The sequence below is a fragment of the Parasteatoda tepidariorum genome, chromosome 4, assembly GCF_043381705.1.
Source record: "Parasteatoda tepidariorum isolate YZ-2023 chromosome 4, CAS_Ptep_4.0, whole genome shotgun sequence".
Classification (NCBI taxonomy): Eukaryota; Metazoa; Arthropoda; class Arachnida; order Araneae; family Theridiidae; genus Parasteatoda; species Parasteatoda tepidariorum.
Window position 1 is genome coordinate 45328885 of NC_092207.1, and position 17288 is coordinate 45346172.

The 17288-nt window shown below is 27.6% G+C and overlaps 1 protein-coding gene across 1 annotated transcript in view; it reads left to right on the top strand.

Annotated features, from left to right (window-relative positions):
* Nucleotides 1–1609: 1609 nt before the first annotated feature.
* The window catches only part of LOC107441943 (tachykinin-like peptides receptor 99D), a 62985-nt gene continuing 47306 nt past the window's right edge, over nt 1610–17288 (top strand). The window contains exon 1 of the mRNA XM_016055365.3: nt 1610–1713. The gene's annotated coding sequence lies outside the window, so the exon portion shown is untranslated. The remainder of the gene's footprint in view (nt 1714–17288) is intronic.

Sequence of the window (17288 nt, forward strand, 5' to 3'; positions counted from 1 at the left end):
TTTAGATTTTTTTTAGTACTTGTAAATAGACAGATATTTATTGAAATGCTTTTGTATTTAATAATTATTTACAAATGATTAATTCACAAATTAATCGTCACGATTTACGAATTAATATTAGGATTAAGTTACAAAAAATCGTTGAATGTAATTCTCTGAAGAATTCGTTTAGTAACGATGCAAAAGTTAATTTTTAAAAAAAATATTTAATAATTTTTTTATAATTATTTACTGTTAAATAATTGCAAATACGCAACCAATGTTTATCTTAAAAGTTATTGTAATGAGATCATTTCACATAATTTCTTTATATTTTAATGTAAAAGCATCATTTTTCAAACCTTTAATAAAAATTTCACAAATACGTTTTGCGTTGTACGCGATATATGGTCCTTTAATAATCATCAAAACTGAAGCTCTAGAAAAATATTTTAAAGAAATGATAAATATTACAGGTATATACCATTAAAGGTGATAATGATGTGGTATCTCGAGTGTGGGTATTATTAGCGTGGGTATCTCGATCCTGATTGGTTGTTGAAACATGACCTTTGTTTACTTTAGCAGCTGCTTTTCCGTTCCATTTTGAGTAAGAAAAAACTGTCAAGTATCAAGTCACTTAAATGACGCTTTCTACTATACGAAGATTACTTTTACAAAGATTTTATTTCCTTCACTATATATTTCTTACTTAACACAAAGACAGACCCGAAGCCATGCAGAAAGTAAACAAACTATTTCGGTATCGAAATTGCCAGGTACACAAAGCAAACATATATCACGGTTACAGTGAAATGCGTAAACAAATGATAAATCTATGTTAGATAAAAGATGTAGATGAGAAATATTTATATTTCAACAAATTCGATGTGCAATACGGTGTTCTATTTAATTAACTTCACGTTAATTAACACTCTAACTTATGATCAGTTTAAACATGTCCTTTTGCATATAAACGATCTTCTGTCGCTGACATCATAGGTCATATGTGTGGGTATCCGAGATCTTCTGCTCCTTGAATTGCAAGTACTCAATTTAGTAATTTACAGGTAAAATTCATTATGACGTTTATCCTGATGACATCCAAAGATTTTTGCTCTTTTTTTAGAAATTTTTATGGCATGGAATATACAGTGTAAGATTTCAAAGATTTCCTCTGGTTGCTGCAACATGATCATTTTTCTTTTATCATTTTTTGATTTTCGTAATTTAATACGAAAATTATGCTGTCACGTTATTTAGTTATTACGTTGTGGTAAAAATTTGTTTCATATTTTTACAATCAAGATCTTTCTAGTCTCCTTAAGACATACAGATGATTGTTGGAATAAATATATTATGCATTTAAATTATAAAAATAAATTTTTTAGTAATATGTTATCAATTTTAAGTTTTTATTCAAAATAAAACTATAAACAAATAATTAAAAGCTGAAAATTCGATGTTCTTACAATATTTACTGATGGAACCATGTGTTTTAGTAAAAATAAATTAGAGAAATCTATCCAATTTATTCAAGTTTATAAGTATAAACTTTGACAGGAGTACTCATCCTAGTTGAGAAAAAATTCGCCAAGGCGAGTGAATTCTGGCGCCAAGTAGAGCCGGCATAAGTTATGCGAACAAGGATACTCTCAACTGTGGAGTGAAGTTTGAGATGATCCATCTCCGAAAGAGGTTAAAGATGAAATTTCTTCGGCTACTGTTGCTCCTGTAAGTGAGTTTCTGTGTGAATAATTCTGAATTCTATTTTTTTCATTTATCTATTCATATTTTTTAAATGTATATTTATCTACAAATTCTTAAAATATGGATGAAATAAAAAGATAATTTAAAAAGATAAAACTTTTGATAAACTTTGCTGTTTCAACCAAAACGATTCTTCCAACAAACTATAGGTATTTATTTTTATAATTATAAAACTGCTTAAAACAAAATTTTTGATCTTTCATAGAAAACGGTAGAAATATAGGAAGATTTGTATTATTTTAATTAGAAATATAAATTATCTTCAGTATTATATTGAAATTCTTAAGCCTGCATGCTTTAATGCTTTTCAAAACACATGAAATAATTTTAAAAAATGCATGTATTTTGAAATGCATTAATGTACTCTTAGCAAATGAAAATTTTTTAAAAATTACAAAATGCTTTTTAAAGAATTTAAATTTTAACATTTTGGGAAAAGATCAGTAATAAAGTTCCGAAAGATTACATTTTATGCAGCATTAACTAAAAAATTTTTTTTTCTACATTTCAAAACAGATTGCAATAATTTAAATAAATTTATTGCTAATTTTTACCAAAACGTTTAACAAAAAATTTGAGAATGCAAATTCATTGTTTGTTTTTATCAGTACTGTATAAAAACATATTAATTAAAACATTGAAAATGTAGAGATAATGTAAATACAAAGTTTGCCATTATTTTTACCATAACTTAAGCAATTTTTTAAGAACATAGATTTGCTCTTATTTGGATTAAATACAACTTATTGGCTTAAATGAAGTTTTTTTTCTAATTATTCACCCTTTTGTGGTTTGAATTGACGGGAAAGTAAGGCTTCGGTTTATATCAAAAGTTAAAGGGGGTATTAAAATCATTTATTTGGAAGAATTTATTTATTTCTCCTTTCCACGATCATACATTATTATATTAATCACTTAATCACTTCTTTGTTTATTATAACTCTGATAAAATGAGTTACTTAAGTAAAAAATGGAATCAATGAGGTTTTATGTTTTTCATTTAAACGGCGATTCATGGCTCTGTTGAATCCTTGAAGATTGTTCTTCTTTTTTATTGCTTCGTTTTTGAACCTTGCTTAATTTACAATGATTTTTATTAATTCCAGACACGAAATACAACGTCATTTGATTTGAAACAGATAGTTCTTAAAATTATTCCACACGTCTTTTAGATATTACAGATCACTGCAGAGAGTATCTATCTATGAATGTATCTACATATGTACTGTGCACAAAGAAAAAAAGAAACACCATGAATAACGTTTGATCAAATGATCTAAATTCAAAATACTAGGACTCAATCTTAATGGTTCGAAAGTGAAGATTTCAAGTTGCAAATAAGCTAGTTAGTTAGGGCAGACAATATTTTAATCCAAAAATCAGACAAGAAATTGTACTTGCTCTGAATTAACATATAATTTTTTAAATGGATTTTTGTTCCTTATCCTTTAAATTAGAGTCGTTTGCTCAATTCGGGGAATATAGTCCCAAAAATTTAGCCAGGAAAGCTTGCCGAAGTTTGGATCCCTGTATGTTAATTTTACTTATTGAGTATTTCACCATATATCGAGAAATTTTCAATGAAATTGAAAAATTTTTGCACACATTTATAAAATTCGTTTGTCTAATGATATTTTTATGCAAAAGATGATAAAAAAATTGTTTCATACTATTAAATTAGTTTATTCAAGCTAATTTCGTACAAAAAGTATTTTTTAGTTTTTATTATTATTTATTATTTTATTTAATAATTATAAGTTGAAAAAATTTTATTGAATTAATAATTTAATAAAAAATTTAATTGTGAAGTACACACATTAAAAAATAATTTAAGGATTGTAATTTTGTACGGCAAAATGTTAAATTTTAACGAAATCCGAAAAATAATTTCTAAGAGATTAAATTTTACATAGACATTTCTTTTTAATAGAATTTCTTTGAAACTGTTCTATCGATTTTTCTCAAATTTTGTATTTTTCTATATAAAATTGCATTCTTTAAAACAATATAAAAAATGGGTATACCTTACAATTCATAAAACACTAGATAATTATTAAAATTTATTTTTTGCATGGGATTATATTTGGAAAGCAAATTTATAAATGTGGGAAAAATGTTTGATCAGAAAATTCTAGATATGGTGAAATACACACACACAAAAAAAAAAATATCATAAAGAGTTCCAAATTTTTGAACTCTCTCTTGACTAAACCATTTTTATCATATTTTATAGATTGTGACTAACCCTACATCATAAGGGTAGGGAATCAGATTCTATCAAATAAAAGTATGCATATACAGAAATGTTATTTTTGTGTCCGATTTCACAGCTTTAAGACTGTTTGCTCAAACTAATTGACATATTTGAGTTCACGCCTCCCGAAACGATGAAGATTGAATTCTAAAACGTTTTTATCTTTCATAATCTGCATGTTTGAGAATATGATGAATACATGCGTAAAAATCCTGGAACGTAAAAATCCATTAATTAGGTCAAAAGTTAATTACGGTACCTCATCTTTCTTTTTTTATTTGTGCGCGCTTTATACTCTTCTTCTTGCGGTCCTTCTTCCATATTTCAATGATTCGTATAGTTTTATGCATATAGTCTCAGAGTTTCTAAGATATCTTATAATACAGATTTATAGCTTCGAGAATGTGATATCTCTTTAGTTTAGTAAAAATAGCTGATTCCACTTTCCATGACGTAAAAAATTATATTAACTTCAATCGAATGAATAAAGAAACAGTTATTTTGAAAAATATAATAAAAAAATTGTTTTTGGAACGAAAACTAGGACTCTGTGCTCTCCAAGAATGCTGTACAATATCTTCAGAAGAAAAAAATAGGATTTCTACAATCCTGAAATGCAGTTGTTTCCCTATGTTTTGTTTCTTCCTTTCTCTTTATGTTTCAGACACAATCTGTAAAAACCTTTTATTTTCCTGCATTGATCACGCAAAAAAGTGTGTTTAAAATTTCAAAAATCTCTTATAAGAACAGAAAATGTTGTATAAGTATTTTATTTAGAGTTGGTTGATGTAAAAAAACACTTTTCACGACCCCGAACTCATCTGTCTAAGAGGAGATGTCAAAAGAAAGGTCTACATAGGCTTTTTATCTTTTTATTTATTTTTCATCAGCAAATTGTTGCCGAATATTTACTCTATTCTGCATAGTAAACGCGTAAAGTGCAATGTCTTTCAAAAAATGTAAAATGCACAGTTTTTAAGGTTTTTACCTGATGAAAATTGAAAAAAAATTATCTGGTGCTATTCTTATTTCCTAAAATTCACTTATTTTTTGGACAAAATTATGCCAATACCCTTCTGCAATAAAAAATATTTGTTTGTTTTTAGATACCATACATTATAATTGTTTTTAAAATCAACGTAGAGATTAATTTTCATCAATTTAACCATTCATAAAAGTAATTAAAAAGATCTAAAATAATCCTTTGCACCATGATAGAGTACATGCGATTAGAAATTTGCAATGCATGCCCCAATAATATAGAAACTTCTTCAAGGGGGACTGACATATCTTACTGAATCATCATACCCAGACTACAGCATGTTCATCTTCACCCAAATAGTAATTATAAATTTATAGCGTAATACAAAATGCCTAGCAATCTACACGCCAGCACTTGACTACCAGTTAGTCTGACTGCTAGACTACCAGCTAATATCTGCCATCTATGCTTTACTTATTATCATTGAAATTTAATAAAAGCAATAAAGCTAACTTTTCTCTCGTAGTTTCGTTGCAACTACTTTACTTCAAAAGTTGCATAATAGAACAATAAAGATAACTCTTGATGAAATCCAACACCAAGGCCAGTTTTGTGAATAAACCCATTGCTTTTACTAACCACTCTCTTTTTGTTGATATGAGCCTATGTATCAATTTTAAGCATAACTATTTTTACCACTATGTTGACATTTTCTCCATTTTGCCATTTTCACTGCGATTCACTTATGCTTGTTTCTAAATATTTCTTTAATTAGGTGAATTATACTTTAATTATTGTTTGTGAAACCCTTTTATTCCTAATTTTCTTTAAAGATTAACATTATTTAGCTGGTAATTATTTATATATATAATTTTTCTGATAATTATTTCTTAATTAGGGGTATAAAATACACTGGGGAATATTTTTTTCTTCTGCATGTTATTTTTAACACATATTTGATACTTTCATATTATAGATTTCAAATCTGCACTGTAAAAAGCTCAGAAACTAATTTTGAATCGACATGTCGATTCTCATTGTTGGTAGCCAAGCCCCACAACAGGTTCCTGAAATATTAAGGAAGACTTATAGGAAACGCTTCGTATAAAAGAAACCCGCAAGAAATGATTCAAAACATTTCTGAAGAACTGCGACAAACATATACACACTATTACAAAGTTTAAAGAACTCGCTTTTTTGTTTCAGTGAGTGCAATCAGAATTTCAACAGCTTTTTAAATAAGTTTTCGGACTAATTCCTTCGAATTTCTATAGGAAATTTATATTTGGTGACAAAATACGCTTCAATTATTTTCTAGCAACTCATAGTTTTTCCCCCGTTATCCCCACTGAAAATTTATTGCAAACACAATCTCGTTCCTTTTTCAGCTAACTTGAATTCTAAAATCTTCACAGGAGCTCTGTGTGTAATGGCAATTCAGGTTTCAATAGTTTCCTAAAGATTATAACCAGAATTTGTTGCTAGAAATACGCCAAAGTGTTTTTTAAAATCAATTAGTTTTCTCACCACCTAAAGACAAGTTGATGTGCTTCGATATAAAATGAAGATCTTCGTCTGATGACTACATATTTTCAAATATTTTTCTTGACTGCTACAAGCAACAACTATTGCTATATCATTCAATCACGTGAAATGAATTTATCTTTAATAAAAATTTCAAATTATTTTCGACAAACTACATTGCAAAAAATTCTAGATAAAGTTACGATATGAAGTGCTAGCAATTTTGGTTCCTTACCCATAAAATCCATTCAACCGTAAAATTCATATTTACCGTAAAATATTATACCGTTAATTTCACAGTAAGAATAATAGCAATATTTAAGGTCTATCAGATTTTTTGTCTCGTAACAAGTTCCGGTATAAGTGGATTTTAAGGCGAAATGTGCTAGCACACTTGGTTCCGGATATTTTACCGTAGTTTTTACAGTTTGGAATGTTCAAATTTAAAAAGGAGTTATGTGTCGAGTCCAAGATTACTAACAATTTTTTTTCCTACAATTGTCCAACATTTTATTAAAAAAGGATAAATTCAAAGTATGCTATAAAGAAATTGTTACATGAGAAAATTCTTTTAATTGTAAATTTACCTTCATAAATTCTGTTCTTAATGATACAACTGTGGAGTATGTTAAAATTGTTTTTTTTATTCCGTTTTTTAATTAATTTAATCATAAGTTCAGCATTATTAAATACATTCAAAGCAAGAATTTAAAATTTAAACTGCGTAATAGTATCTGTTTGTCTCATTCCTTATTTATCATTTTTTAAGTGTGTTGTGTCTGTCTTCGTACTTTATTCATAAAATTTTAGAAGAAAAGGTTAATTAATATTAATTTAATTTATTAAGTATGTTTGGCAAACTTGAAAATGAGTAAAAAAGTTTTCAGAAAAATTTATTTCACCCACTCTAAAGCTTTTGTCCGGCTATGTGACTTTGTGACAAAGTAATACTTTAAAAATATGAAAAATATTGCTTATATAAATACGAATAGCACTAAATAAATATCAAAATTTAAAAAATACTACTAGTTAATAAAATTCAAATATTCTTCCAATATTTACTAATGAATAGAACTCATAGATAAAAGAAAATTTTCATGCATGGATGATTACAACAATATTTAATTTTTATAATTTATAAAATGGCAGTAAATCTATCTTTTCTTTTACCTCTTAGATTTAGTGAATTTCGATTCATTAGATTGCATTCATAAGTTATAGATTTTCTTACACAAGACAAAATGAGAGAATAAAACATTTTTATACACTATCTTAATAGATTACCACTTTTGAATAAAAATTCTTATCGGTTGATGCACTCAGTCTTATATAGACAACTAACTAGTCTCGAATAGCTTAAATACATTAGCATTTCAATGCCAAAGTAGAAAAATAATAACTTTATTAATAATTATACAAAATATACCTTTCATTTCCATTTTGTATATTTCATAACTTTTATGAGAAAGAAACATTAATTTGTTTCGCAGAAATATATGAATAAAATATTTATTTTAGAAGAATTTATTAGATTGATATTTATTTAAGGCAGCGCATAGCATAGGTATAAGTTTATTTACATAAAAACATAGACTAAGATACGAGGACATATATATTTGTCAAAACAATTTCAGAAATATAAATTTTCGAAAGTGTTCAAGAATAAAATTCGCAATTTAAGTTTAACTGAATATAAGTAAATAATTTGTTTAATTTAATTTAACATTGAAAACATAATGATTTTTAATGAATTTATATTATTAAACTTTAAAAATATATGAAATTCTTGTATAGAATACAATATCACAAAATACATATGAATATAAATAAATGCATGAACTTTACGGTAAGTGCAAGAATAGTAAGCAACGTTAATATGAATAGTTTTTAAAATGCACTTGAATTTTAAGAAAAAGGTTTACGATGAAAAATTATGCTTATTCTACAAATTATACTTTGCAATGCAAGTGACAACATTTAGTTTTACAGTCTTAATGCTTTCAATATTTAAAATTGATACCATATTAAATAAACCAAGAAATGTAATGTTTTTTTCTCCCTGATCAGTAATAAACTTGGAAAGGCGAATTTATTACGGTATAACATAATTCTTTAAAGTTTTGCTTAAAAATCAGCCGCAGGATTGCAGCATACAGTCGTATAATATTTAATTGTAAAAGTAATAAAAATTGTTAATTTAAAGAATCATTTGTTATCATATAAGAAAATGGTTGTTTAACAAGATTAAAGCATTGCAACAAGAATAATAAAATTAAAAAAACTGGGGCAATGGAAGCGTAAATAGTCCAACTTTAATTCATTACTATTTTATTTACCAATTTTTCTTAGCATTTCCGCAAGTACCCACCCATTCCTATTTGTTTGATTCCTCTCATAATTGAATAATCTCTAAACTGTGGTAGAATTCCTTTTCAGTTATCTATTTATTTTTTTACTCTCTTAGCAAATAGAATTTTTTTTCTGATTTATCTATACTTGCAGCAAACATAATTTTTAAAGATTGTACGATATTTCTATACCATCACAATAAAATGACTCGCATCTATACTGTTAAGAATAGTATTAAAAGAGAAGGCAATAAAAATGCAAATGATATTATTGATAAGAATAATAGATTTAATAAAAATTCAATAAAAAAAATTTATAATCCTTTAAAATTTTGGTATGAAAAAAATTAAATAAAGAGAAAAATCATCTTGGTGTTCTTGTCAGTATTTATAACTATCAGGTATTTCCATTGTAAATTTTTGTCTTTTTTTACCTCAATCCAAATTTCCAACTTCTTATGTATTAAAAAATTTTGAATTTAAAAAAAAAACTTTTTTGCGTTTACATAATTTCCATTAAAAAATATTTAAGAATATTAAAGTTTATGTATTCAATACGCGAACAGACTATTTTTAATTTTAGTTTGCTTTTGTCATTTAATTTTCATTTCGTTTTCAATAAGCAAATTATGTAAATTTAGATTTATAAGACATAAATGTTGTTTGTCAACTGTTACAATCTAAGTTAAAGCTTGTTTCAGAAAGAACTGTAATCTGGGATTTACATTTTCAAGAATTGAAAATGTTAAAGAATTTTCAAAGATCAAATCTCGATACATTTTTTAAACCGTGTGTGATAAATCAGTAACTAGTTTTTTTTCAGATTTTTCTCGAAATGAGTCCTTCGTTATTTTATTACCTTATTTTAAATTTTATTTCAAGTTAAAAATTAAGTCTTAATTTATTCTCATTACTATTGTAAGATTCAGTGCAGCTTTATTGATCAGTAATTTTCTTAAATGATGAAGTACTCTTAACTCTATCATCATGGTGGAGGAGATAACTCGTCTTCCAGGAATATAGTAACTAGTTTTTTTTTCCTTCAGATTTTTCTCGAAATGAGTCCTTCGGTATTTTATTACCTTATATTAAATTTTATTTCAAGTTAAAAATTAAGTCTTAATTTATTCTCATTACTATTGTAAGATTGAGTGCAGCTTTATTGATCAGTAATTTTTTTAAATGATGTAGTACTCTTAACTCTATCATCACGGTGGAGGAGATAACTCGTCTTCCAGGAATATAGTAACTAGTTTTTTTATCCTTCAGATTTTTCTCGAAATGAGTCCTTCGTTATTTTATTACCTTATTTTTAATTTTATTTCAAGTTAAAAATTAAGTCCTAATATATTCACATTACTATTGTAAGATTGAGTGCAGCTTTATTGATCAGTAATTTTTTTTAAATGATGAAGTACTCTTAACTCTATCATCACGGTGGAGGAGATAACTCGTCTTTCAGGAATATAGTAACTAGTTTTTTTTTTTCCTTCAGATTTTTCTCGAAATGAGTCCTTCGTTATTTTATTACCTTATTTTAAATTTTATTTCAAGTTAAAAATTAAATCTTAATTTATTCTCATTATTATTGTAAGATTGAGTGCAGCTTTATTGATCAGTAACTTTTTTAAATGATGAAGTACTCTTAACTGTATCATCACGGTGGAGGAGATAACTCGTCTTCTAGGAATATTAGTTTTGGGCAAGGTACGAGATGACTCGCCCTACACACTAAATTTTTCTTCGTTATAGCAGTCTGTATAAAAAACCTATTTATCAATATTATAGCTTATACCAGTTCATAATTCTTATTCTGTACAACATTTCTACAAGATAGAACCAGCAGCACAATTTTAGCACCTTTGCGATTTTATTATTCTTATCTCAGATTAAGTTAGAATAAATCATGCAGAAAATGAGGCATTACAGCGCGTATTAGTATTTAACGCAACTGCTTATTATTTTTAATAGTAAAAAAACACATTTTAAGAGACTATGCATTTTATATTGATTCTAGCACAGCGGCAGAGTTTTTAATGTAGAGACTGGGACAAAGGTGCACCATTGTCGCGATTACAGTGTAAAATAGTGATTACTATTAATTAAAGAAAGTCTATAAATAATAAGGTTTATTAAATAGAAATACTAAGTGAAAAAGTGTTATAATATTTCTTTGAATTACTTTTATAAAATATTAATTCTTATTTTGTGTAAATACGGAAATATTCACCTTTTAATCCACCACACTAAAACCATCCTATTGCAAAAATATGCATAAAACTTATTTTTTAGCTTCTGCATCACACTTTATATGAATAAATCTTGTTGACCGGCCTCTTTAGGGATCCGGGAACTGGCTTTGCATCAGAAAGTTTCTGGGGTCGAATCCCGGGAGAGGCATGGATGTTCTTTCATTCTTTGTACTATCTGTCCCTTCTGTCGGAGCAACGATGCCCCACCTGATATGGTGCCCCTGAAAGAGTGTGCCAACAAATCTGCCCTTCAAATGCGTCTATTGACAAAATGTCATTTCCCAAGTGGGCATTGGAAAAAAAAATCTTTATTGCATTTTAAAAATCATAAAAAAAATATTTAGAGATTATTTTGACTTTTGATATCATTAGGAAAAATTTCTTATGAAATGGTTAAAAGGAGATTTACTTAATTTGAGTGCTTAGTTTTGATTTAGTTGCATGGTCATTCTGTTCTTAAGGGATCCCATAGCGCAGGATATAAAATATTGCAAAGAATACACCTAGGAGTTGCATAGTTCTATAATGGATACGCGAATGAAAATAGAAGCAAAGTGCCAACAGCACTGAGCACGAGAATTGATAATTTCAAACAGAAATGAAGAACTGAAGCGTTAATAACGACCATTTAGGATGATCATGTGGCCCTGAATTTCACTTTTTTTAAAACTAGTTTCATTTTTAATTCATTACATATATATATTTTTTTTGTCGTATGTCTGCTTAGGCAGAGGGAGTGCGCTTGTTCTTGTTTTTTTTTCAATGNTAAGACATTCATCGACGAAATATCGTATTTAGTCCTTAAAAATTCATCATTCCCTACTTGGAACGACGATTCCAGGTGCCGGAGACTGGTTGGAATGAAACCGGTTCCAATTCCAGCCAAGAAACTCTTTCCAAGGTGTTCGTGGTGGGAAAAAATAATTCCCGTTGGAACGTGACGTCATTCCCAGATGGAATTTCATACCATGGAGCTCATGGTAGGGTTCCAGAGGGCGGGTCACATTCACACACACAAAGGAGAAAGGACATGGAACACACAGAGAGAAAGAATCATCCTTGCCTTGACCGGGATTCGAACCCAGAACCTTTCTGATGCAAGGACAGTTCCCTGCCCCCTACACAGGCCGGTCGGCATTATATCTAATCATAACTCAAATTAGTTAGATTAAAAGAAATGGATATTTGACGAAATGACATACCTTTTATTTAGTGCAAAAATTTTAATAAATGTAAATTGTCCTTAAGAAATGAAGTGTAATTTCAATTTAACGGAAAATAATTTCAAAACTTTTATAATAACTTATAAAAATTAATGGCAAAAGCAAGGTGAGATAAAAAGGCGAATAGTTGAAAATATTTGAATTTGACATTATTTACTTATATAATTTAGAGTTGCTAATTTTTAGTTTTTGTGTTGGAGTTGCGTTTTTTAAAAGTTTACATTTATTACAAATTCGCATCACTCTACTGTTCTCGCACACTACTTTACATATAAGATAAAGTTTAAATGCACTTCAGAGAAAGGGGAGAATTAATGGAAACATTATCTTTTCTACTTTGTCTACTTGGAAGTATCGGTACAATATTTTTGTATAAAAAACACTAATCATGTAGCTTGAATTATTTCACTAGAATAGAGCTAATAAAGCTGTCTTCATGGACTTTTTTTTGCTTGAAATCAACTGTAGAATTCTTTTAGAAATTATTATAAAATCGAGCATTTCTAAATTCGAGTATCCAATTGGAATTTATTAAGATAAAATTTGTTTTTGTTAATAATAATTTCAAAATTCTCTATTTAAGAATGAAAGCATTTTTATTAATATTTATGACTAATCCAACGACTTTTTAGATATAAAGATGTTTCAAAATGCTCATATTTTAAAAGAAAAGCTCATAATACGAACTAATAAAAATAAATCTCTTAATATTACTTTGCAATTCAAAATATTGAACCCCTTTTAAACATAATTGCTAATGGACCAATATGAAACTTAGTGTTTGTTAAAGTTACAGTCAAAGAAAGAGATGCTGAACTTTGGGGCTCTTTTGTTCGATGCGCATAATTTCATTTCCACATATATTGCACCCTCGGGAATTTGTCTTAAGAGAATAAAATTACATTTGCTCTCGTATTTAAACGATTATTGCAGCACAAGGAGTTGTTGCGTAGGATATATTTTAAAACGGGTCTTCTTCTTCAGGGACATTTTTCAATCAATAAAAATGTTTTTATGTTGATTCAAAATGTCTTATCCTTCCCAAATTTAATAATAATACAGGATGATTCCAAAGTTGTATTTATTTTTTAGTATTTTATTGTAATGTGTTTCAATTCTTAATGATGTTTCTTTTCATTTTTATAAAGAAAATTTTCATTTTTAAAATGATATAGTTTTTCATCTTGAGTCATTCGCATATGTGAGAGTTCATCGTGGATGTTTGCAATAAAAATTTATCTATATTGCAGGGTATGCGTTTTTGTAATTACCTATTTAAACATTTCACTGTATTTTAAAAATAATGATTAAAAAAAGTAAATTTAACAAAGTTAAATTTAAATTTTTTCTTGAATTCGTTATTTAGTTTCTTCCTTTTTGTGTCAAGCATAATAATAGCAATATAAACTTAAGATTAAAATAATTCTCAAACAATTCAACAGATTTCTATATAAACCAATTGATCATATACTGGTATTAATTGTATACTGGTATTAATTGTTCTAAGATGATCTTCATTACTAAATTGTTCGTACATTTACGGTAGAGAATTCAGAAAGCCTGAAATGATAATTATTTCGTATGACGCTGAACATCAATGTACATATTTGCAAACTCCAATTGTATATAATTTAGTCTATAGCTAAATCCCATAACAGCTACTGCAAGTTTACCAGTAATACGTAAAATACTCTAAGCCATTGCTTTGAACGAAAAATTAAAATATTTAACTGCATGTATTTCCTGCAGCTCATAAACATTATAAATTATCCAGCATTTTAATATAAATGAAATTTATATTTAATCCTTTAATCCTTTGTCCGATAAATGCATACTTTAATTATTTTTTTCTAAGAAAACAATTTTTACTGTAATACTTACTATTAAAATAGATTCCAACCCCATAATTAAAATCAATTATTGAGATATAAATATTTACTATCACCATTGCAGGCAAAGTTTGCCATACTATGCTGGCGTTAAAAATATACCGATACAATATAAATATACTGAACTATTAGTTCCCTTTAAATTTTTGTTAATTCATTCGAATTTAAACATCCTTTTCCATAACATCTTGACTAATTAAAAACTATTTAATGAAATGTCGATTATTTCACACGCTCATTTTTATTTGAAAAAAGCCTTGTGGTCAATTTCTTTTGTTGCCGGTAATAAAAATATTTTGCCGGTAATATCCTGTAATAAAAAGTATTGAATTTAAATACCTTTATTTCTACTATTCATGCTTTAAGAAGCATAAATCTGTTGAGCAATATAAATACTCTTTTGTAATATCCCTCCGAATTTGGAGTTAAGGGAAAAAAACATTCAGTGGAGATAGATTTTATTTCAATTTAACAACAAGACCAGCGTACATATAAACGATACATAGTGTAGTTAAATTTAACATTTGAGGGAGACCTCATACACTAATCTTATGTGCATTCACACTGTTCATAAGTTATTTTCATCCGAAAACATAAATTTTATCAATCTGGGTAAGTAGGTTGTAAGTAGGTTGGGCTCAGTAGGTTGTTTATTATCGATTATGAGAAGGTGTAGGTTTGTTATTTTTCTGTACATTGTTACACAACTGCAGAGAAAAAAGTTAGCTTTGGCTAAATGCATGCTTTTAATCGACTAATAAGGATGATAATATTTCAATTTTTAAATATCTGTTAATTATTTGAAATATTTTTATAATATTTATTTTCTGTTTGCATCTGTCCTGCTAAGTAAAACTTCTTATATATTCTCTCTTCGACATACGTTTGATTGATTTACAGACTAATTTCACTTTAAAAAATAGTGTATAGATGCACCCTAAGCTAACTGTTTTTATTTAAAATTCTACAGTAAAAATAAGACCGTTGACTCGTATGTTCATCGTAACTAATTTTCATAAATTTTAGCGTGACCTTGAACACCAAAAACTGTCGCGATTATTTACACAAAAGGTAGCCGTCTCTATAGATTTTTGAAGTAAAGTAGTTGACACTGTTTTTGGTGTTATACAAAACCTTTCCACGGAGGGTCTTCGGAAAGGTCTGCCTTGAATTATGTTGTTTATTTCAACAAAAAAACTTTTTGAAGTATGTTAACAAATATAAATGTATCAATTATGCGTCCGCTATAAAATTTCCTTTGTGCGTGAAAAACTCCAAATCCTGAAACCTATTAATTAAATTTTAAAAAACACTAATATATTTTCTATAATTTATTACACAAGAATACTTCTCAGAGTTTATTAGAAAAGAATACTCCTTAACAATCTTCCTTGGTAATATAAAAATTTTATAATTTCCCTTCATAATCGGAATTTCTTTTACATGTAATTGTGTTTTACTACACAAGTAATAAATAAACGTTAACAAAAGGAAAGAAGACTTTACTTTTAGCTTGACTGTTAAATATTTTCTAGTTTGATTATTTCAGTAATTCATCTCAAAGGGATTGAATATCTTGCATCCTGATCTCAACCGAAGACGAAATTTTAATCATAAACATGATTAACTATTATATGATAGCGATTATACATGCAAAAATTATATTTTCCATAATTTATTTCAAAATTATTCTTCACAGAGTTTATTAGAATTTACGAGAATTCATTAGAAAAGAATACTTCTCAACAATCTCTCATGGTATTATAAAAATTATATAATTTTCTTTCGCAATCAAAATTTCTTTTACAAGTAAGCGTGTTTTAAAACGAAAATAATAAATAAGTGTTTCATAAAAAATGAAAACAAACTTTACTTATGGATTAACTCTTGAATATTTTCTAGTTTGATTACTTCAGTAATTAACACAAAGGGATTGAGTATCTTGCTTCCTGATCTCAACCGAAGACAAAATTTTAATCAGATACATGATTAGCTATTATATGATAACGAGTATACAGGCAAACAATTATTGCAAAGTAATACTTCACAAATTTTATTGAAATTTACGAGAATTTATTAGAAAAGAATGCTTCGCGACAATCTCTCATGGGAATATTATAGACTTTTCCTTCATAAAAATTATAGACTTTTCCTTCATAATCGGAATTTCTTTTACAAGTAAGCGTGTTTTACCACAAAAATAATAAATAAAGGTTTCACAAAAAATGAAAGCAAACTTTACTTGCAGCTCAACTGTTGAGTATTTTCTAGTTTGATTATTTAAGTAATTAAACTCAAAGGGATTGAGTATCTTGCATCATGATCTCAGACAAAGACGAAGTTTTAATCAAATACATGATTAAAATATACGCCTAAGTTAGCCACAAAGAGAGTTTTCGCTGATTCAGTTACAGCATACTCTAACTTTGTATTAAATTAATGAAATGAGTTGTTTTCACAGATGCATAGCTCTTAAATGAGATAATTCAATGTTAGTTATTTCCTTAATACATCGGTAAGCATTCATGAATTTTCTGCATATTTATTATTCCGTTGTATTAATTTACACATTTATTACTTCGCTACAAGAATGTGTGCTGTTAGAAAACAGATTTATAAAACAATATGGAATTTCAATAATAATTTCCCCTTGAAATCATATAAATGGCAAATTTGGTATTGGTTGACGTAATAATAAAACGATCCTTCTTCATAAATTCTTATATCGTTTTTCTAAATGGTATTTTTTATCGTTGGAACAGTATACGTTGCAGCTTTTATCTAAATGGTATTTATTGGTAATGGTATTAAATGGTATTTATTACATTTTTATTGTTGTTTTCTTACTTAATAGAACTCCTACAAGTTACGTAGCGTGGCTATATCGATCCTGATTGTTTGTTGAAACGAGGCATTTGTTTATGTTAGCAACTGTTCCTTCCATTCTATTTTTAGTAAGATAACCCCGTGAAGCATCAGTTATCTTAAGTGACACATTCCATATTCTTTCACAAAAATTTCCTTTTTTCACTATGTATTTCTCACTCAACACAAAAACAGACACGAA